We start from the raw sequence: 25,186 nt of genomic DNA, 5'->3' as shown, positions 1-25,186 counted from the left end.
CATCCTTATTTCTTTTGATGGATTGCACTTTGAGGTCAATTTTATCTGAGATTAGGATTGCAACCCCTGCTTTTTTGAATTAGAGTTTGCCTGATATTGTCTCCATCCCTTGATTCTCAGCCTGTTTTTATCTAATGTTGAGATGTGTCTCATGTAGGCAGCAATTGAGGGTTTGTGTTTTCCCAGCCAGTCTATTAGTCTCTGTCTCTTAAGGCTGGAGTTCAAACCATTAATATTTGGGGTTATTGCATCTTTCTGTGAACCCTGTGATGTCAGTTTATCTCTCTTGTGTTGGGTGTTTTCCTACCTCCCTTTCTTTTCTGTGGGTTGTGCATATGCGTGTTTGTGGTTCATTCTTGCCTTCTTTCCATCATTGAGTCAGTTCTATCTTGGGGGCTGTTTTCCCTTTGATGGTCTCTGGGTGGAGTTGTTCTTTGTGGTGGCCTCTTGTATGTGCTTGGTGAGTGTTGTTCTTCTGTCCATACTGGGTCAATGAATATCTTTTGTAGTGCTGTGGAAATTGGTGCCATTTTTCTTGTTGTCTTAGAGCCCTGGGCTCTCTCTTTGGGAAGTTGGTGCTGGTGTTTCAGCTGGTTGCCTTTAGCCCACTGTCTCGTGGGGTTGAGTATCACCTTTGTCCTGCTGGGGATTCCCTCTCGCCTTGGCCTATGGTTTGTGCTGCAGTCACCTTTAGTTCCCCTTAGGGGCTGTTTGCAGCTGGGCACCCTGCGGTCTGATAGAAAGTATTGGCCCCAGTGCAGGGGAGCATATTTAAGGGATGGGCTGGGGGTTGTGTGATATGTTTCTGGCTAGGGGCACTTCCCTCAGGTAAGCAGTTTCAGGAGGAGACTGCGACTAGAGTGCAGTAGCACTTCTTGGAGCCCAAAGGGTTTGGACAGAGTGAGCAGGGAGAAGGGCAAATACAGTGAGCAAGCCCCAATGGTTTGGGTTCCTATTCTGCTGCTGCAAAAACTTCTGCCAGATTTGAGTCCTCTGCCTGGCAGGCCTGAAGTGGTGTGGCCGCATGGGAATCTCTGCGTGTGTGCGTGCGTGTGTGCATGTGTGCGCGTGTCCCCACGCACGGGTGTGCACATGTATGGGGCAAGGGGTGGGGGTGGGGGAGGTCCAGGGAGGGGGCTGGCTCGCGGATCTTCAAGGAGCACAGTGACAGGCGGCACTTCTGGGCTGAGACCCCTGAGCAAGTTAGGGCAGGTCTGATTGGCAGAGTGCCCTGAGCGCAAAGGCAGGACAGCAGCCTCTCCGTTCGCCTGGCTGTGACGCAGGGTACGTGCCTCCCGGAAGAAGTGGTGAGGGTCTGGCCCCCTGGACCACAAGGGGTGCCTGGTGGGTCCCGAATCTGCAGGGGGTGGGGTATTCCGGCTGGAGCACACACAGACCCGGACGCCCTGAGGTAGGGTGGGGTTACTGACTGGCGGTTTTGCGCAGAGCACCGAGGCGGGCGTATCCCCCGCAGTGCACCTGGCTGCCCTGTGGCACCGGTCCAAGCAGAGCGGGCGCCCTGAGCGCCACACCAGAGACGAGTGTCCGTGGAGCCCTGGCGATCAGGTGGGGGTCCACCTCTGGGTCCGAGAGATGCTCTGAATGGTCTTTGGACTCAAACAGGTAGATTTGATACCCCTACTCTGCCCCCAACTCTCCCGACTCACTGAACTCCTCGGAGCTCAGGGCCTGAGCTACCTATCTGGCGGCCAACTTCCTGGAGTCCCCCCTCTTTTCTCTGTTTTGCGACCTCCGAAACTCCTAGGGCTCACACACTTTGCCCGATACGCATTGCCATGGTTAATGGATGTTTGTAGCTCCTTCTTTCCATATTGAATCATGCCACATCTACAGATGAATGTCCTATGAATGTCCCTTCATTGAAGTCACTAAGTCCGTTAAAGAGCCATCTCTTCCTGTGGTAGTCACATAATCTCTTGTCAGTTCGAGAAGATTATGAGGGAAGGAGTTGAGGTTGGTCTGTCAATCAAGTCGCAGCTTGATGACCTCATTTGGAAGCGCTAAGGAGATAAATAGCCTGTTGGAGGCGGGACACAGGTTCACTCCTTGGGAGACATTGCAGCTCACAAGCCACATGGAGACAAGCTGATGGCAGCCAGAGCCTCAGAGCTGGAGAATCCATGTGGAGATCCCTGCCAGTGCTTAGATACTTACAATGCCACTGAAACCACAAGACTTTCCACCCACTGGCCTGTGATCATCCTGAATTCGGCATCATTGTGTGTTTTTATAGATTGGTATCGGACACGTGGGCTAATACCGGACTTATGGACTTGATCTGGACTGGACTGGGATGTTTTCCAATATTTGATTGCTCTTATATATAAACCATTTTATTATTCACATATGAATGTCTATGAATTTGTTTTTCTAGGCAACCCAAATGAATACACTTCCAAGGTCCTATTTTGAGCCCCGTCCCACACTAATCTCCTGCTAGCACTATGCCATAGAGGGAGCAGCTGCCATCCATAATGGTTTCACCGGCCAGTGCTTTGCGCATTAGATGACCAGGTCCTTCTACCCCATTTCTCTTTGTCTGGACGCTCTTCTGAGACCTGTCTTATAGGAGCAATCTAATGGTATCTGAGATAGCAATGTCCTGTCTGCTGGTATCTCAGTGCTGCCTACAAGCCATCACAATAGCAGAAACTGACAGCAGTGGTGGATAGAAAACTTTGATGTATGGAGTTCTGCGAACATGGTTTTAAAAAAATAAAAAAACAACTAAGAATTCTCTAGTTAATGTTCATATTGTGGAGCTTTGTACTATATAGTAGACAATTGAGGAAAAATTAATCTGTGATGTCTTTGATGACAAATTTTATTTGAATGCCTATGCACTAATTTTATTTTATTTTATGCACTGATTTTATTAATACCTCAGATTAAATATTAAGAGAGAGAAAGAGTGAGGGAGAGGGAGAGTGCAGGTCAAGTTCACTGTTTTTCTAGGACCATGCATAGTTCGGTTAACTCAAGAATATATTTTTAGTTCTTTATCATAATCTGTCTGTCACATTTTATTACAACTTTGTTTACCAGCTCTCGCTAATCACCTTACTCTGACAATGTCTTTTTTATTGTTCCAACTTTAGCATATAGCACAGTGTGTGGTACAACATTGTTCTCAATAGTTATTTGTTGAATGAATGAAATTGCCAAGTTCTGAAATTCAGCACATTTTCTTGAAGTTCAGAGTGAGCCAAAAATTGTGCCAGAGTTCATAGATGTATTGTTTCTAAGTGATAAATAGACATATGGAGGAATAAAAATTAAATTTTAAGTTTTAAAAATAAAATATTAAGTAAAATAAAATTTGTAAAGATACTAAATCTATTGTTCCAAAATACATAGGAGTAATAAAGAATAAAATTGAATTCTAGCTGCCATATATATGCTGGTTGCATTTATTAATTCATTGATGCATATTTACTTCATTAAGTCACTTAATTATACTAATTTTTCCATTAATATAATTACTGATGTCCTATCTTTCCTAGAAGTACCCTCTTTTGTATATGAAAACAAAGATGGTACTCAAATTTGTACCTGAGCCAGATAAATTTCACTCTCAACCTATTGAGGGTTACAATTAGAATGTCCTTGCTGCATTTGTGGCAACTTGGGCTCCAATCACTCCCAGGTGCCACTGACTCCAAGAGCTGTGAGGACAAGGAGAGTGTCCATGCTGTCGACACAGGAAATGGGCATACTGTGCCTCATCATTTCTGGATTTCTATGCAGGATCTATACACATAAAGGTGGAGACTTTCAGAGCATCATCATCTCATTTTTCATCCTTATTTCAGAATCAAAATCTATGCTTCAGTCCTGTAAATCTATGATAGCAATTTGAGATCCACCTTGACTCCAGTGTTCACATACTGAATACCTTTAGTCTTACTTCTTTATTTCTCATTCTGATCATTTATTTTTCCTTTTCTCCCCACCATTGATCTCAGCAATATAATTTTTAATAGTTTTTAATTACACAGAACTTCTGTCTTTGGAGCAGAGGTTTACTTTGCCAGATGTCTGCCTCTGGATATCTATTAAGCTTTGTATTTCCAGTATCTCCTCAAATGTGTGAGCTAACTTTCTCCTTAAATTATTCTTCATAATAAATGAACAAAGAAAGATAAATGTCATATGATACCCACTGCATTAATGCTTATTGGGGAAAGAAAACAAATAGTCACCAAAGGAGTCTTTCTCATATGGCCAGGAAACATAGTAGGAAGGATTAAAGAACACTAAGGAACAACTTCCATCATTTGCAAAATTTTCCAGAGACCTGACTTACGAAGGGGAATAAAACATCCATCCCCATTAGGACCGTAGAGCCCTCGCATGGCCATGTTGATGCTCTCCTTATGTTGCTAAGCTGCTGCAGTTCTTGATCATTCAATGCAGAGTTCTAGAGAAGTCCTCTTCATGGTACCCTCAGCTTGTCTGAGTCAGACATAATGAAAATGTCTAATTTTTTTTAAATAATGCCAGTTTTCTCCCAAACATAAACTGTGTTTATACTTTCCAGATGTACATCACCCTCTGGTTACTTCTTACAAATATGGCTTTCATGGTTCAAAAACAAAACAAAACACAATACATGGAAAAAATGTGATTGTGTCTTTAATGTTTCATGTGATAAAAGCTAGTTTATCTACCCAGCAGATACATTGCAGTCACAGAGTAATTTGTGGCCACATAGCTTTTAATTTTTTTTAACTGCATTTGCTGAATTTAGTATGAATGGTAGGATAGTCCTTGCTAGGAAAGTGGATTATCAAGATGAAAGAAGGAAGCATCAGGTTCTTCCCCCAACCAGCTCCAAATGTCCCTTTATGCCTATAATATCCTCCTCCACGTCAGGGCAACTGTGCCAGCTGCTGGACTCTCGTAGGGCATGGCATTTTTTCCTCATTTTGGCACCCAAGAAAAAAAACTCTCCCAGGCCAAAAGTAGACAGGTAAAGCCTTTGACAGTGCTATCGATAAAGACTCAGTCATGATGTCTTTTTTCTGACAGTGAATCCCTATACAAATATAAAAGTAAAATATCAAAAGATAATAAATTCACAAATTAAACAGGACTTTTGGATATGTTTTCATTAGTTTCTTCTGATGTTTCGTAAGTGTGCTATCTCTGACTCTTGGCAGCGGTACATTAAATGGACGTGAGGCAAAGAAAAAGGGGATTGGGCTGACTAATTAATATGCACCTTATTCATTTTCATTTGCAGAAACACTTTCTTTTGGGTTACTGCATTTGTATTGAGCTGAAAGCAATATAGCAATTGGAACTACCATTCGATTACCATAAAATATTAGGTGTACCTCTTCCTTTATTTTATGGTATTATTTCATTCTCACTAAATGAGACTGGATGTTTTTTACCCTTGAAACAAGCACAAGGAGTCTTGGGAACACAGTGATTATACTTCCGGCGGCTAACTGCAAGGTCGGCCATTTGAAACCTCAGGCGACCTTGTGAGACAAAATGGTTTTCTGTTTCAGAAAAGAATCGCAATCTCAGAAACTCACAAGGGCAAGTCTACTCTGTCCTACAGGGTCACTATGAGTAGGGATCGACTTGATGGCAGTGAAAGCTTTGAAAACAAACACAAAACACAATTATACTCCACGGAAAGATTGAGGAGTTCTGCCCTGAACATTACTATCATCTTGCTGGCCAGGAGTTACTGTGTTAGTGTCTGATATTGATGTAAAAAAATAAGAGTACGTTCTCATCTCCATGACCTACTAGATGGCGATTGTCCGATGATGTTTCATCTTACAGAAGTTTCTTTCTCCTTTCTCACATATTGAGTTACTATCGTTAATTCTCATCACTTACCTCCACCTCCCATGTGCTCTGTCCTGTGGCAGCAAGACTGGTTCATCTACATGCTGGTGAAGGGCAAGTAAACCACAGCCCATTACGTCTTCATTCCAAACAATAAGGCACCTACTCACCTCTCAACAGCGGTCAGAGGAAGGTTCAGAAGATGTTTAGGAAGAAACCTAGATTCAAATGTTAACCCAGACACTTATGAGAATGAATGCTGGTGGAGTACATGCTGAGTACATTATTGAAAATGCAGACTCGTACCTAGTTTACCAGTACCAAGATGAAACTCTCAAACGACTTCAATTCAAGGAGAAACAGGATGCAGAGTCATTTATAAAGAATGTTAACATTAAGTAAAAATATGCATATGTGCGTTTACCAATGCATATATATAAGTGTGCATTAGAAAAAAATAACAGTAAAAAACACTCTAAACTTTTAATCCTGGTTAATTATTTCTCTTGTGATATTTTTCCCTTTGAGCATCTGTTTTTTTTTTAAATTGGGCTGCTGTTTTTATTTGATTTTTTTAAAACATATGACAATGAGGAGATAATTTATAATAAGAGAAAAATTATCATTAAGAACATAATCAAAATCATTCCACGCACCCAAACTATCTCTATACAAAAAAAAAACATTTTAATGGACTTCACCTCACAGGTATTACAAATACAAAGATGTTATGCCCCCAACTCCAATTTAGCTTATTCGTTTTAATTATGATACATGCCCTTTCCTGAAAGTGTTGTAGAATTAATGACTGCATGCGTGTGGAGCAAATTTAGATGAGACATTTCTTTAGTCCTGGTGGTGTTGACGCTTTGCAGTGCTGTTCGCACTTCTGGGTGGAAACCCTGTAGGGGCCTGAGCACTGGAAGAAAACAAAAGGAGTGACACACAGAGTTGTTTCCCACCTCAACTGGCGTGGCTCTGAGCTGCACCACTGTCTCAAGATCCTCCGCAGAGACACGTGGGATCCAAACTGTGCAAACACTTACTGTGCAATAGTGAGCCATCTCCTGACCATGAACTCCCCCGGGAAGGAAGATAGGATGTTTTTCCATGGTGACAAATGACTTTGGTGCAAAGGATATGTGATAGACAAGCTATTCTTTTTTTTTCTTCACCTGTCACTCATCAGTGCAAATATGTAATTTCACATAGTCTAGGTCTCACATCTAAAATACAACCTGGGTAATGCTGATTGGTGCTTTGAACACAAAAGATGGGGTGCCTTTAAAGTCTTTATACATGTCCTGTTTGGCTTTCAGTAAAGAAAAAATATATACCGATATCTATTATCTATCTATGTATCTATCTATTTATTTATTTTAAGCAATAATTCCTGAGAAAATATGAAGGTGGAGATAACTTAGTTAATTTTATCTACAAAGCAAATAAATATAGTTAGGAAGCTGGATGGATGGTGTTGTGTACCTTCAAGTTGATTTGAATTCATACCAAACCTACAGGATTGAGGAGAATGGTCCCATAGAACTTCTAAGGCAATGAGTAATTTAATTTTGGAAGAGCTAAGTAGAAATTGATCATCCAATTAGATAGATTCTGTACACAAATATTGTAATTATTCTGTAATCTGTAAAGGACAAAAGGAAACACAAAATTTATTTACTCTCACTTTATTGCTATGTGAAGAAGAGGAATCCTGGATCTTAGGACAGAGGAACCAAGGGGAAAGAAACCTTTTAGATGATTAAGATATGCATAATGCTAAAAATACAAATAAAGACTACCATTATAAACACATTGGAATGGATTGGATTTAGAATGAATTTTGAGCTCATATTTAATAGCAAACCCTAGTCTAAGAACAATTAGTTCTTATGCTGTGATCCTGCTCAATACTTGCCCTCATGATATGATTACTAATAATATGGGTGCTATAGAAAAGTTTGGTAAGAAATCAGATGTTGCCTGGCTGTCAGGAAAAATAACTTCTGGGGTCTCAAAGGCTTGCCTTTAAAAAGCAGCCAAGTGAGTTTTCAGTGAAGTCCACATGGCAGGAGCACATGAGTCCATGTGTTTCAAGGACTGTAAATAACAAGATCCAAGATTAGAGGAGGGGATTGTATTAGAATTTAAATTATAAGCACCCAGTTTGCAGAAGGCTGTCAAAGACAGTGAAAGCCCCAAATCCATTTGTAGAGTCACCACACAGAATAAGCCTCATCTGAATTTCCTCACACCATTGATCAGAGATGTGAATAGGCTTTCCCTCAGACAGAATTCATAGGAGAGTGGATTATTGCAGAAGTAGTTAGATTAAAATCTAACATCTTGATATTTGTTTTCTGTTTTAACCCATTTTTAATTTGTTCTAGGTTCCATTATCATCTGCTTTCTCTTGGACTGAGATTTTCTGTGTTTTATTTTGCTGTCACTGTTTTTTTTTTCATTTATGTTATTTTAGGATATGTGAATCTATAGAGAAAGCAACTAGAATTATAGTTCCTTAGGGTTTTGGCAGCGGTGGTTGGAGGTAATGGGGAACTAGTAACAATATAAAAAAATAAACAAAATGTTCTACAATTGATTGTGGTAATGATTGCACAACCCTTTTTAATATATTTAAAAACACATGAACTGTATTGTATGTGATTTATGTCAATAGAACTGTGTTTAAGAAACATAAATAAATGGGCTTAAATTAAAATTTAAAATATATATCAAAGAGATTAATTATTTAGCAGCTGAACAGAATATAATATTTTTATTCCAATAAATCATGAAACCAAAGAGCCTGTGTAAAGGTGATTTGCTATCAATGTAGGATTAAAAAAAATAACCAGTCCTTACCCACGTATAAGAATTAGATCTAATCAAAACTAATAAAGGGATGTTGTAAGAAAAATAATCTATTCTACTAAATTAAATTTATTCTATTAAATTAAAATTTGAGGATAACTTTAAAAAAGTATTGCTACAAAATAATAGAAACATTAAACAACAGTAGCAACAACAAAAAATGTGAAACTATTGTTTCTTGACATATCCTCCGCCTACACCCTTCTACATTTCTATACACTTCCACAGCTGATGTTTCCAACTCATAAGCCCTTTCCCAAATAATTTGAATCCCTTTTATATGTACCACACCAAAATGATCATTTTTTTCATCTTAGAGGGAATCAATGTTCCTTTAGTTTATGGAATGGAAACAAACTTGAAGGGGCAAGATCAGGATTTGGGTGGATAAAATAAGGTTTCCCAATGGAATACTTATAAGATAGAAAGTCTATCTTTGAAGACGGAGTAGTGCATTATGGTGGTGGGAAAATATTCCTTGACATAACTTTCCTGGTCTTTTTCTCACCAATGTAGTTTTCATTTTTTAAAAATTCTTTCTAAAAGTCCCCATATTGTCCTATTTTCTTCAAGGAAATCTGTCATGATTACCCCGTGGTAATCCAACAGTAACAATTAAAGCAAAATGGAAAAACATGTGTCCATAGCCTTTTGAGCTGCTCTCTCAGCTTTAAATTTAATTGGCTGCAAATCCCTCGGAAACTCATTGTTTTTATGAGCCCTTTTTACAAATGCAGCCAGACTAAGATAAACGTTCTACTTTGAGAATGAGAACTTGTCTGCAGCCATGTAATAGTCACAGATACACGCTTAAACACATTTTCTTTGGAATAAACTTGTTCATATATGGACTAGAACCCTAAAGGCAATACTTTATTTTTTTACTTACTCTTGTGTTTACTGAAAAAAAAGGAAGAAAGAAAGAAAGAAATCTTACTCTATGAGAAATGTCTTCTTCAATAGTAATCTGGTTTGAATCCAGTTGCTTATTTAAAATTTATTGCATGTACTTAGTATCCTGCTGGTGATTGGGGTGGGGGGTATTTGCCTGTTTCAGAGCCTACAGTTCTCTTGATCCATGGGTGCAGATCTGAAGTTATCAACATCAGTTGCTTCATAACATTACACCACCCAGGTTATTCTAGGAAATGGTTGGATTGAATAGTATCTGCTTGGTTACTCTTATTTTTCGGTCTTTTGGGGACCAGCAGCCACTCTGTGGGAGGAAGACAGGGCTTTCTACTCTTGTAAACCATGAGTCTTGGAAACCCACAGTGGGTGGTTAGGAGTCGGTGTGGACTCGTTGGCAGAGCATTTGGTTTGGTTTGGAAGTTCATGTTCCCACTAGAAGGATCTCACGTCACAGGGAAAGGCCTCTCCTCCACGAGCATTTCTCTGGTCGGTCTTTATGCATCATGCTTTCCACTTTCCTGGATTTGCTCTCCAGGGCCAGGTTAGGCTGAGGAGAGCCTGCGTTCGCTTGACTCTGGGATGAGTCCTGTTGGAATGCCTCACCATAGGCGCCATATTGCTTGCATCTTGGTTCTAGTATTGTTAGTGCAAAAATGCCAAGCATTTCTTGGCTTGGGTATTCCATAGCATTTAGAGTTTGTGAATTGTTATTGTTAGCAGGTCTTGAGTCAACCCAGACCCTTGGTGAGCTCATGTGTTACAGGGTAGAATCACTTTGTAGGGTGTTCTTAACTCTCAGGATTTTTAAAAAATGTGTGAACCTTAAAAATAAGCACAAAATGCATGAAGTTTCAGGTGAGTTCAAGGGAGAGTGTTTTACTTTAAGATATAAAGGTAGCTTTGTAGATAATATGGGACTAGAAGATGAGAGGCTTCAAAAGGTTTGTGGAAAATTCAAGTATCTTTTAATTCCAATTTGACACTAACTTTTTGAAGCCCCTTCATGGATAGGATTTTATCAGGGCCTGGAGGATGGACTCATCATATGAAGCAATATAAGGAATGGATAATGAAGTCCATACTTGTATTAATTAATTTGGAAACTTCAGGAAGGCATGATCTGCCACCAATGATGAGCTGTGTAGAGTTGAATGAATTCAGCCTCTTTGAACTCTAAGTCCTCATGGATTTATTTAGATGATTAATAATAACTTACATAAAAGGGCTTACATTGTGGCAGGCAAATGGCCTGGAATCACTAAATAGTTCCACACTTATTATCATTGTTTCTTGATTAATGCAAATCTAACCACCATCATCTCAGCAGGCCTCATTTTAGGACTCACATGGTAGACATCAGAAATCAAAATTGACCTTAGCAGTGATTTAGTCCTGTCTCCTCATTTTATTTCAGGGAAAATTAATGCCTAAAGAAATTAAATGATTTCCCCAGGTCACATAGCAAGCTGGTGGCCACGAGATTGTGCGGCATAGAACATATGATTTCTTACTCAGGTTGAGGACATTTTCCATTTCATTTCACTTTGCTAATAGCAGTACACATGTCTTAATAAGAACGCATTTTAAAATGTGTGCTAATTACATACGTGCATCCAATGAAGTGAAATAGAGGGAATGGTTGTTAAATCTAAGTGTTGTGATGGTGTGGTGAATTTATAATCAGGGCAATTTTGATGAGCAAAGAAATGGAAGGATCTTGATTGCCGATCATGAATGAAATCTTCCTCACAAACCTGAGCTTTGTTTTGTAGGCCTGGGGTTCATGGTGGAGATGTTCATTGGCTAGTAAAGAGAAGCTCAGGCTCAGACAAGCTTTCTTGGAAATTAGGTTGTTTACCAACTGCCGCCCCTAATGACCAAGACAGTCCCTGGGGGTCTCAAGAGAAGCATCAGGGACCCTTCTGATTTTTCAAGTGGAGAAGTGATATGTAGCTTTGTAGGTAACCTCTGGCCCTTTGGAGCCACAAGGTGTCTACTGGGAATACAGTGACAAATGGCAAAGAGGACATGCTAGAGAAGTCACACCTAAATAGCCAGGCAGGCACCAGAAGGGGAATGTCATTCACCAGAGGAGAGGACAGCCAAGCCTTGAAATGTCCAAGGAACAAGCTCTGAGTTTCTGCCCCAGATTGGACTCAGATCCCCCACTGGGGCTTGGCCCACAGACGTGTGACCCGCCAGACTCTACAAAGATATGTTCCATTTCCTCACAATTTCATGAGCTATGTTCTGTTTTCTTTCTTAAAATTTTTTTAATTTTTAAAAACTTTACAGACATACATATCGTATATCATACATTTCAATAGTTCAATCGCATTCGTAAGAGTTGTGCACCCCACACCAGTATCAGCACCAGGACATTTGTTCTTCCTTGTTCTCATTGTTGTTGGAGCTCCATTTCCTGCAAGCCTCCCTCAAGTCGTTTTGAATTTATTGATCCATTTGTTGTCTCTATAGGTTTACCTAATCTGGGTTTTACATAAGGAAAGCTCGTCCAAAATCAAGACAGAATATAAATAAATAGACCAATAGCACTGACACAATGCAACAGTGAAGATTTTCAATCGTCAACAAAGCAGAAAATAATAAAACCTGGAACAATTATACATTAGGCCAAGAGGGATAACGGACAAGGTGTCACACGTCGATCTAAGCACAATGGCAGTAATCCATCCCACAATGAACTCTACCTGGTAACAAGGTCTTTCCTGTCATTGGGCCATACTCCAGGATACTCGCTGGACACTTAATCTGCATGGGTGACCCTGCAAATGGAGACTTGGGTTTTCACTATCATCAGCAGCCTTCTGCAAACCTGTTGTTCAGATTTGACGCTCTAATACCATTCCCTCCTCTGGGTTTGGTTGGTATTTATTATTTACAGTTCTTAGATCACACAGGATTGTGTGCTGTATCAGTGTGGACTTAGCCAATGTCTCATTTAGATGGAAGCTTGTTTTAAGACAAGACGTTAAGCCTCCTGATGTTATTCTGATAGCCGGACCCACCATCCATTCTCTCCACCACATTTTGCTACAGTATCCATATGTTCAGTGATCACTTCATAGTGTATATCTTATGCCCTGTCATAAGAAATAATTGTTGTTACATTGGAGGAGTATACATCCTTTCGTGCTCTGTCTCTTACCTCTTTGGGGTATATGCCCAGTAGCGATATTACTGGATTGTAGGGATTTTAATTTCCATCTGTTTGCATGAGCCATGTTCTTGACGTAAATTTATATCCGTATATATGCTTCACATAATATGCTCCTCTAGCAAGTCCAAAGACATTATCCACAGATGTTTTCTGTGCATCAAAAATATGTGTACCTCAACCTGCCTCAATGATTTTCATTTTTACTTAGAACTCAACTTCATACCACAACTTTCAGAGTTTCGTTTCCCCACTCAGTCTTTCAAACTCACCTCAGCTTCTCTCCTTGTTCATTGCATCTGGAAGTTACGTCCCGTCTTAGGAGACTCTCATTCCACATTTCATAGCTTTTCTATTAGTTTCTGTTTTGTTTTGATTTTTGACTCTTTACACAGCATGCTTTTGTCAAACCTTGAAACCATGTTCTTCATCTAGTTCAGCTTCTAAAATGCTTTTCTTGGCCTATAGATTGAATAAGTATAATGGAAGGATGGAACCCTGATGCTCACCTGTCCTGCTTGTAAACAATGTAGTATTCCTTTGTTCTATTTCATGACTGCTTCTTTATCTACGTACAGGCTCTGTATGAGCAATAATGAATTATTCTGCAATATCCTTTCTTTGCAATGCCATACAGTTTCCTATGGTTCACAGAGTGAATGCCTTTTCAGCCAATAAAACACAAATGAACATCATTCTCATATTCTCTTCTTTCCATTTGCCTATTATGAATGATGTTGTTGTAATATTCACACACAGATTTCATGTAGACTTAAGGTTCCATTTTACTTGGGTACTCCTGGGGCTGCTAACCAAAAGGTCAGGAGTTCAAAAACACCAGCTGTTCTGCAAGAGAAAGATGAGGCTTTCTTCTCCAATACAGAATTACAGCCTGAAAACCCATCAGGGCATTTCGATTCTATACTTATAGGGTTGAAATAAATTTGATGACAGTACATTTGAGGGTTTTTTAAAAGTCATATTCCTAGAAGTAAAATTGTTTCATTAGTAAAGCCATGTTTAATTTTTTGAGAAAATGCCATATATATTTCCAAATTGGTGACATCTTTTTATATCCCCATAACAATCATGAAGGTTCCATTTTCTCCACATCTTATTCAACATTTGTTATTGTGCTTAAAATTGTCATCATAATAATAATACTATTGAATGTGAAGTAGTATCTCAATAAGGTTTTGATTTGCACTTTCTTATTCTTAATAAACATATTTTCGTGTGGCTATGGGTGACTTTTGTATCTTCTTTACAGATAATTTTGTTCAAATCCTTGTCCAATTTAATGTTTGTCTATTTTACTGTTGCGTTACAAGAATTATCTACATGATCTAGATTTAATTCTCTTATATGGTTTGACAAAATTTTATCCCATTCCTTTGGTCATTTTTAACTTAAAAATCATTTTATTGGGGGCTTATACAACTTTTATCGCAATCCATAAAGACATCAATTATGTCAAGCACATTTGTACAGTTGTTGTCCTCATCATTCTCAAAATAGTTGCTCTTCATTTAAGCCCTTGGTATCGACTCCTCATTTTCCCCCTCCCTCCCTGCTCTCCCCTCCTTCATGAAAACTCGATAATTTATCAATTATTATTTTGTCATATCTTACACAGTCTGGCATCTCCCTTCACCCACTTTGCCATTGCCCATCCCCTAGGGAGGAAGCTATATGTAGAGCCTTGTAATCAGTTCCCCCTCTCTACACCACCCTCCCTCCACCCTCCTGTTATTGCCACTCTCACCACTGGTCCCAAAGGGAATCATCTGTCCTGGATTCCCTGTGTTTCCAGTTCCTATCTGTACCAGTGTGCATCCTCTATTCTAGCCAGATTTGTAAGGTAGAACTTGGATCATGATAGTTGAGGGGCGGAGAGGAAGCATTTAGGAATGAAAGGAAATTGTATGTTTCATCGTTGTTACACTGCACCCTGACTGGCTCGTCTCCTCCCTGAGACCCTTCTTTTAAGGGAGTGTAACTTTCTTGATAGTATAATTTTAAGCACAAAAGTTTTAATTTTGGTGATGCTCAATTTATCTAAGCATTTAACATTTTAAATTCCTTTTGTTGTTTTGTTCTTTTACTAGTTCTGTTAGCACATAATTCACATGTCATGCAATTTAATCATCCGATCATATTAAGATTTTTGAAATCATCACCAAAGTCTATTTCAGACAGTTTCTTTGTACTGGTGTTAGATCCCTGTTCCTCCATCTTCCCCTAATATGCCCCAAGGCAATTTCCAACCCAGTTACTGTCTCCATAGACCCACCTATCCTGAATTTCATACGCAAAAATATCTTACGAAGCATGAGCCAGAAGCTAGCAAACAAGACAACAAGTAATCTCAATTTTTCAATTTTTAAAAATGGGAAAATATTGCAAACTGAAACAACTTTAAAATGGGTCATATGGGAGATAAAATAATAAAGTATTACATTTTAACCTAATTCTTAGATTTAGGACATCAATCCATTTCCAAATATGTTTTTGTATATGGTATAAATTACATGTCTAATTTATTATTTACATGTGTGTATTCCATTATCCCAGTATTATTTATTGAAAAGATGCTTCTATATGCATTCAGTTGTCTTCTCACCCTTGTTGAAAATGAATTGAGTGCAAATGTGTGGATTCATGCCTGGACTGCCAATTTTATTTCCAATTTATATGCATTTCCTTATGCCAAAGTCACTTATCTTAATTAATGTAGCTTTGTAGTAATTTTTGCAATTGCAAGCATCTTTGTTTTTCATTTTCAAGAATGCTTCAATTAATTTGGGGTTCTTGATTTTTTCCCGTCACAACACTATGTTTATCAAGATACATTTTATCTATTATTACTCAAGTTCGTACTCTAAACAAGATAGATGCTTTATATGCCAGTCATATAAATATGTAAGCTGAGTTGGTGACCCTAATGCTCAAGGCTGTTAAGAGACTTAGACTCTTTCACTTACTAGGAAATGTTTATTTCATGGAATAAGGTAACTACTCAAATTCCTGCTGGCATGTAGAAATTCAGTCAGAAGAATTAACAGTGCAATGGAATATTGGATGCCCCCACTTACTTACAGAATAGCTATCACACACACTGTTGCTTCTGAATTTTTTCCATCAACCCTAACTTTATTACTTAGGTAAGGTTAGGTAAGGTTTAGATAACCTGACTTTGGGTAACGTTTGAGTGTATAGTATTTATTTGTGTGTCCATGTATTTAGTAAAAAATTATGTTGCGTGCAGATTATAACAAACTATGGCTAGTCTTAAAAAGAATGAGATTTCCAAAGTGCTTCACCATGTTCACAGCCTGTACACGGATCAACATGCAGTTATAGAAAGACAAACAGGGAATGCTACATGGTTCTAAACCAAGCCCGGTGGGCCTCAGGGTGTTATCTGCCTATCACCACACTTATTCAATCTGTCACTGAGCTCATATCACAAAAAGCTGGACTGTGTGAAGAAGAATGTGGTGTCAGGATTGGTGGGAGGCTTATCAACAACCTGTGAAACTCAATGACACAAGCAGGCTTGATGAAAGTGAGAAGGATTTATAGCACTTGCTGACTAAGATAAAGGACTGAAGCTTTTTGCATGGATCACAGCTCAATGTTAAGAAAAGCAAAATCCTCACATATGACTAGCAGGTAACAACACAATGGTCGACGCAGGAAAGATGGAAGTTGTTGAGGTTTTCATCTTTCTTGGATCTGCTATCCATGCTCATGGAACCAGCAATCAAGAGATCAAACTGCCCATTGCTGCACAAGCCCTCCTTAAAGCACTGTAAAGCATGGATGTCACGTTGAGGTCCAAGGTATGCCTGGCCTAAGCCAGAGTATGTTCAGTGGCCCCATGTGAATGTGAAACTTCGACATTGCGTGAGGAAGACTCGAGAAGAAATGATGTATTTGAATTATGATGCTTATGAAAAATACTGAAAGTATCATAAACTGCCAAAAAAAACCACAAACGGATCTGTTTTGGAAGAAAAGCAATCAGAATGCTTCTTAAAAGCAAAGAGAGTGAGATTTCATCTCATGTACTTTGGACAGGTTTTCAGGAGAGACTAGTCCCTGGAAAGGGACCCGGAACTTGGTAAAGCAGAGAGGCAGCAAGCAGAGGAAGACTGGGGACAAGGTGGACTGCCCCAGTGGCTGCCACATGTTCTGAAATGTAGCAATGGTTCTGAGGCTCTCACAGCGCTCCCTTCATTGCACTAGAGCCGCCACGAGAAGGGACTCATTGGATGGCACCTATGCACAAGCTAACACAACTTTTGTATGAAAGACGAGTGTATCCATCTGCATGGCTTTGACTGCAGTGACTGCATGGACTTTTGTCATATGCTCATCATATGAGACCGGGCTGACGAGAGAAACAAATCCAGTGACATTCATATGTAAGGAAAAGCTTGATATCAAGAAACATCCCAGCCCAGTCCATCTCAAGTTCCCAAGACTGAGACTAGTCCATAAGTCCCTCTGTAGAAAGAGAGAGACAGACAGAGAGAGGGAGCGAGAGAGAGCTATATATTGTTAAGGTAGGTCATCCCCCATCCCTCATGGACCCTTGATAATTTATAAATTATTATATGATCATATCTTGCCCTGTTCGATGTTTCCCTTCACCCACTTTTCTGTTGGACATCCCCCAGGAGGGAGGTCACATGTGCATCCTTGTAATAGGTTCCCCTTTCCAACCCAGTCTCCTTCTACCCTCCCAGTATCGCCACTCACATCACTGGTCCCAAAGGGATCATCCTCCCTGGATTCCTTGTGTTTCCAGTTCCTACCTGTACCAGTGTACATCCTCTGGTTTAGCCAGACTTGCAAAGTAGATTGGGATCATGATGGGGTGGGTGGGGTGGAGGAAGCATTTAGGAGCTAGAAGAAATTTGTATTTTTCATCATTGCTACATCACACCCTGACTGGCTTGTCTCCTCCCAGAAACCCTTCTGTAAGGTGATGTCCAGTGGCCTACACACGGGCTTTGGGTCTCTACTCTGCACTCCCCCCTCATTCACTATGGTAAGATTTTTTGTTCTGATAATGCCTGATATCTGATCCCTTCAATACCTCATAATTACACCGACTGGTGTGCTTCCTCCATGTGGGCTTTGTTGCTTCTGAGGTAGATGGCCACATGGAAGGAGCACACCAGCCTGTGTGATCACGAGATGTCGAAGGGATCAGTTATCAGGCATCAAAGAACAAAAATGCATATCATTGTGTGCACACCTCCATGGTATGATAGCTGAAGACAAATGGGAGCATAAGCAAATGTGGTGAAGAGAGCTGATGGTGCCCGTCTATTAAAAGATATAGTGTCTGGGTCTTCAAGGCTAGAAGGTGAACAAATGGACTTTGTTTTTAAGGCACCCCCATGAAACTAAGACACATGTCTATTAAGAGAACTGTTTGCAGCCATCCATTGTTTTCTGGATGTTTAATTACATTAAACGACCTTGTTTAATGTATTTACTTTTCTAAATATATGAAAAATAAATAACTAAACCGAATCCTGTATAAACTGGTGAACTGGAACCCTAGAGGCAACCTAGGGCTTTAACTTCTCTGGGTAAAGTGAGCTTTGAATTTTCCATTGGCGTTCTTTGTCAAGTTGAGAATGTTTCTCTATCCGTGGTTTATCGGTTGTTTTTATTTATTAAGGAGTGTCAATAAAGTTATGCTGATGTTGGTATATAAAGAGAATTAATTGAGAAAGGATGATCCTGAAGGTGCTAATTAAAAATCAAGGCGCAATGTGATGAAGACCTAAATTAGAATACAACTATACAAAAGAGAGATATTAAAGATATTAAAAATGGATACTGGTTGCTAAGTAAACACAGGGAGAATGTACAGGAGTCAGCCTTCGTGACTGAAGTGTTTAAACAAGGAAGAAGTTGGGCTGAGACTACAGGGATTAAGAGCATACTTACAACACCAGCTATGGTCTTCACTACCTATGTGACTTTAACAAACTAATTCAGGCTGTTTGTGAACCTGTGCTACTAGTTATGAAAGGTAGAGAAGGATGCTGCCAATCTCACAGACTTGCTCTACACTTTAAATACATTCTTAGATGTATAACTGTTAAGACAATGCCTTGCTCTGATGTTACCTGCAATTGTTATATAAGAATCAAAATGCTTTCTTAGTTTAGGAACAAATGCATTTTTCAGCTAAAAGGTGGTCATTGGAATGCTTTCCGACACAAAATGAAGTGGGCAATAAGTTAACAATATTTGTACAGAATGCTATGTATCTGAGGTGAGGTAGAGAACTGTTTTATCTGAAAACATATGTTTTGAGATTTTGTCAAGAACAGCTTGCTTCCTAATTCCAACTCATTGCTGTTTATGAGCTGACAGGACAAAGCACAGAAATCCTCAAAAGTTTTAAGAAGATATTTAACAAGCATATATAAAATATGTCTTTATTTTATATAAAGAAAAATGCATATTAAATCAATCTACTCAAACAATGCTGTAGCTAAATTGTCTTACTTTTTCCAAAGACATGCATACAACCCCTGAAGAAAAATAGTATAATATCCTGGATCATTGAAACTACTGTAGTTAATCAACTTCAATAGTGTTTCATTTTTGAGTTTTCTTTTCTGTAAATAAGAAGTAGCAACTAATTAGAACACAGAAAATGATTATGTCATGGAATATTATATCAGAAATGGTTGTATTTTGTGCTTACTTCAATTTTTATGTACATATAAATGTTTAAATAAGGTAGAGTCAGTATTAACTAAGTATATCTAAATATATTGGTATCATATTTCATAAAATGGATGAAATTTAGATAAAAATATCAGAAGAAAAAAGTTCATAGTGAAAAATAATATAATGTTCTATTCAATTGTCTATATAGTTTTACACTAAAATGTACACTTTATCATTGATTTTTTTCAATTGCAGAAGCCTCATGTGTTTTGCATAATGATATGAACCTAACATTGTTTTACCCCAAACTACCAGGATTAAAACCTTGATAGTGTACTTCAGCAATATCCAACTTTATCTCTTCTTATGTAAGGCATTTTCTTAAATGTCAATTTTACTCTAGCTTTGAAACCTTAAATAAATGAAGGTAACCTGTTCAAAGAATTGAAATATTTGAAAAAAGGCCTTCTCTTAAAAGGATCAGCACAAGGCTGGCTAAAGACATGGAAATTAAAGATGTCCAACTTGTCTAACTTTTCCAAAATGTTGGGACAAACCACCACCTCTCCACCACCATTCTCCCTCGAGTCCTCTAATGGACATTCACTGACTCCTGGTGATGCCCTGTAGGATTCCGAGGGTAGAAAGCCCCTTCTTTCTCCTGTGTACCTGCTGATGGTTTTGAACTGCTGCCATGTGATGACAGCCCAACTCACAACCACTACACCACCAGCGCTCCTGTGGATGTCTACAATTTACTGCATTGTCTCACAGAACTCACAAACCATCCAGGGAAAGACTCACATGGATGTGGAAACTAGCAAGTCTGAGATCCACAGTTCAGATGTTCACCTGAATAATTCTAACTCACACCAAATTGTGCTGTCAACTCACATGGCTGTGGGAACTGGTGAATCGGGTCGGGTGATAGACCACTGGCTCAGGTCTCAAGGACTGGAGGTCAGATGAAGGTGAGTGATGTAAAGGATCTAGAGAGCAGATTTTGCCAAAATTACTTACTGCAGCTGCAGAGGTTCAAACTGGTCTAAAATGAAAGAAATTCTTGCTTAGTTAGTCAACCACAGGCAGTGCACGGGGCTTCACGCCACCAGCATGATTCCCGCAGTCCTGGTCCTAAGATCTGGAGACTGCTTTCCAGCACCAGGCGATGCACCTCTAGGCTTCTGAGCAGACTCGGTCAGAAAGTGGAGTGGTTCTTATACACACATCTGGGGCTTTGATGGAGGTGTAATTTTTGCCTTCTGATGTCGAAAGGTTAGATTGAGGCCACATGGCCCTTTCTCAACATGGATCTCATTAATGTTCCACATGGCCTTCTGTCCCTTCTGTCATTTCTGCCATCTGAGAAGGGACTCAAAATATTCCCCACCTATTCCTGCTTCATTAGAATAACAAATACTTCGCTTTAAAATGGGACACAATCAGACATTTTTGCTGTATTTTGTTTGTTAGGTGCTCTTGAGTCAGTTCTAGTACAAAATGACCCAAGTACAACAGAACCATGTACACAGGCATTACACATGATAGAATTATGGCTAGAAAAGTCATAATAAGTCGTTAACTGCATTGCAGTGCTAAACATTTTAACTGAATGGTATTGGGTTTTTTTTAAATATATAAAATACCCTGTGATAAAGAATCCCACCTTACTAATGTTTACATTTATAGGAAAATTGAAAGTCATAAACAAAAATGAAATTACACTCATAAAGATTGATATCCTAAGCATTAGTGAGCTGAACTGGACTGATATTGGAAAATTTGAATTAGACAATAATGACAATCATATAATTTACAATGCAGAGAATGACAAAAGGGAATGGTGTGGTATCATGACTTAAAATAACATTTCAAGAAGTATGTTGAAGTACAGTGAATATGATGTGCTTAAATTTAGCCACCAATCACTAGAATTTATGATAAATTCTGGAATTAAATAAATATGCAATCAAGCTGCATTAATAATTATTGGAGACTGGGATGTGAAAGTTGGAAACAAAGAGAAAGGGATAAATGTTGGAAAATGTAGTCTTGATGATAGAAACAAAGTTGGAAATTGCATGATAGAATTTTGTAAGATCAATGCCCTTTCAGTTTTGCAAAACAAGAAAAAATTTGACTGTACACTGGGATCTCCCCAGATGGAATACACAAGAATCAAATTGACTACATGTGTTAGGTCTGGTTGACTAGAGCAACAAGTCCAGAGACACTTCGATATGTGTATGAGAAAAATTTCTATCAAAGAATAATTTTATATTGAAAAAATATGTCAGTCCAATCCAGATAAAGTCCATAAGTCTGATATTAGCCCATGTGTCTGATACTAGTCCATAAATTCCTCTTCAGAATCATGTTGCTACTCATACAGAAAGATTGCAGTCCAGGGGGTGAAATATCTTGTGGATCCAATGGCAGTGGAAGTATCACAGGGCTGTGTCCGCAGGTCTCTACCACATTGCTTGTCAATGGGAGGGTGAAAGAAGAGAGAGAGAGCAAGAGAAAGCCCAGTCTCCAGGGCGGAAGAGAGAAAGTTCCCAGAATCATCATGAGAAGGCCACACCCACAAGGAGGGATCATCAGGCTGTGACCTGATTGACAGACTACACTCCACCCCTTCATTTTGTATCAAGTTTATAAAATTGTGTAACTACCACACTACATATTCTGGAAAAGTCCATGGAGAAGCTCAATAATAGCAACCAAGACTAGGCCATTGGCTAACTGTGAAGCAGATTGTCAATTGCTCATATCTAAGTTCAGGCAGAAGTTGAAAAAAAAAAAAAAGGCAAAGAAGTCCCCAAGAGCCAACATAGAAGCTTGAGAGTATCCCACCTGAATTTTGAAAACTCATTAAGAATATATTTGACACCTTGGATACTAATGACATAAGATCTGACAAGCTGTGAAATGACTTCAAGAAGTCACACAGGAAGAAATCAAAATATCATTAAAAAATAAAGAAAAGATCAAGGGGATGTTATAAGAAACTTTGATACTTGTCCTTGAACATGGTATAGCTAAAGCAAATGGGGAAAATCATAACCAAAAAAAAGCTTAATAGAAAATTCAAAGGGCATCTGGAGAAGGAAAAGTCAAATATTATAATGAAATGTGCAAAGACTTGGAGGTGAAAAGTCAAAAAAGTAGAACATGCTAAGCACATTTCAAGCTGAAAGAATTGAATAAAGAATTCAAGTCTAGATTGCCATATTGAGGGATTATATGAGCAAAGTATTCATTTATGCAGGGAACATCAAAACACAATTAAAGGAATACAAAGCCACTGTAGCAAAAAGAACTTGTCAACATACATATATTTCAAGAGACAGCATATAATCAACAGACAATGATACAGAAGGAAGAAGTCCAAGCTGCGCTGAAGGCACTAGTAAAGAAGTTTCCAGGAATTGACAGCCTAACAATGAAAGGCTGCAACCAGCTGATGCAGTTCGGAAGCACTCACTTGTCTATACCAAGCTATTTGTTAGAGAACTACCTGGCCAACTGACTGGAAGAGATCCGCATTTGTGCTCATTCCAAAAAAGATAACCTAACTAAGTGTAGAAATTATCTACCAATAATACAAAAACAGAATACAAATTCACTGTCACCGAGCCAGTGCCAACTCATAGCAACCATATAGGCCAAGGCTATGTCCCCAGCAGTTTCTGAGACTGTAACTCTTTCCAGGAGTAGAAAGCCTCCTCTTTCCCCAGATCCAACAATAACAGGTAACATCTGCTAAAGATAGTGGTTGTAGCAGTACAACAGGGAGCTTCCAGAATCCAAGCCAGTGTCAGAAGAGGACATGGCACAAGGAACATTACTCCTGATGTCAGCTAGAGCTTGGCTCAAAGCAGAGTCTATAAGCAAGAGATTTACTCTTGTTTTCTAGGAGATTCTAAGGCTGTCAACCGTCCGGAGCACAACAGATGATGGATCCCATTGAGAAGAAATGGGAATTCCAGAGGACTTCATGTGCTCATTCTTAATTGGTACATGAACCTAGAAGTAATTATTGAAATAGAACAAGAGATACTGAACGGTTTAAAATCAGGAAAGGTTTGAGTCAGGGCTGTACTCTTTCACCATATTGATTCACAATGTATGCTGAGTCAATAATCTAAGAAACTAAAGTATACGAAAAAGATTGTGGCAACAAGATTGGAGGAAGTCTTATTAACAACCTGCACAGCGTAGTGGAGACAACCTTGCTGGCTGAGGGAGAAGAGGACTCGTGGAACTGGGCGATGAAAATCAAGAACCTTCGGTCTGGATGACAACTCGGTATGAAGGAGCTCAAAATCCTCACAGCCGGGCCAACAGGCAATATTATTTTTTTTTAAAGGAAGAAAATATAAAAGTTGCCAAAGATTTCATTTTGCTTAGATCCAGAATCAATGCTCATGGAAGCAGCAGTCAGGAAATCAAATGATGTGCAAATCTGCTTCACAAGGACTCCTTAAAGTGTGGAAGCACAAGGATATTGCTTTGAGGACGACAGTACCTGACCCAAGCCGCTGTGTTTCAGATCACCTCCTATGCATGTGAAAACTGGACAATGAATAAGGAAGACCAAAGAAGAAGGGACACGTGCGCATTATGGTGTTGGCAAAGAATATGACAATTAGCAAGGATTACTTGAGCAAACAAATCTATCAGCTGGGGAACGGCATAGGCAACCTTTGCTTAGAATGGAGGATGGTCAGATTTGTTCATGTACTCTGAACATGTGATCAGGAGAGTCCATTCCCTGGGGAAGGCTATGGATTTTGGTAAAATAGAAAACCAGCATAAAGGAAGGAGATTACCATCGTGACTGCAAGCATGGGCTGAGCCATAACAACTGTGCAGAAGGCACCGGACTGAGCAGTGCTTCATTCCACTGCCCCCAGGGTCACTCTGGACTTCTCCGTGGTGGCACCTGACAGCACATCCGCAGTCTTCAGTTACTAGTGGAGTCCTGGAGTGGTCTCTGGTCAAGTACTCAACAACTAGCTGAAATGCTGGTGATTCAGACACACCCCACGGCGCCCCGAAGAAAAACCTGGTGATCAGGTTCCAAAACTTACAGCCTGAAAACCTATAGAGCATACTCCATTCTGACACGCACAGACCTGCCCTTGATTGGATGGGGGCTAAAAGTAGCATTAGCTATCAACAGACTTCTCTATTTGTTTATGACTTCTCCTTCTAAAACCTGCATATTGAATCCATATTTAGTCATGTTACTAAATTCAGATTTGATTGTTCTTCAGGGTATTCTCGTTAATATTTTATAAAAACATTATAATCTGTGTGATTTATATTACATGTTTTCCTTTCCCCTTTCCAATATTTATTTCCAATGTCTTTGAAAAACTCTGTTTTCCATCTATTTAGATTCTCATAGGAAATAACATTTGAATTTTTAATTTCAATTATTATCTCTGAATTGTTTACCTTAGCATGTAAGCCTCACATATCTACATTCAGTCATCTCCTTGGGTGTCTTCAAAAGGACTTTAAACTAGTTGTTTTATGGTTTTCTTGGGTTTTTTTGTAGTTTTTAATCATTTTATTGGGGGTTCATACAACTCTTATCACAATCCATACATACATTCATTGTGTCAAGCACATTTGTACATTTGTTGCCCTCATCAGTCTCAAAACATTTGCTTT

The sequence above is a fragment of the Tenrec ecaudatus genome, chromosome 8 (assembly GCF_050624435.1).
Source record: "Tenrec ecaudatus isolate mTenEca1 chromosome 8, mTenEca1.hap1, whole genome shotgun sequence".
Lineage (NCBI taxonomy): Eukaryota > Metazoa > Chordata > Mammalia > Afrosoricida > Tenrecidae > Tenrec > Tenrec ecaudatus.
Note: the sequence above shows the minus strand (reverse complement) of the source record.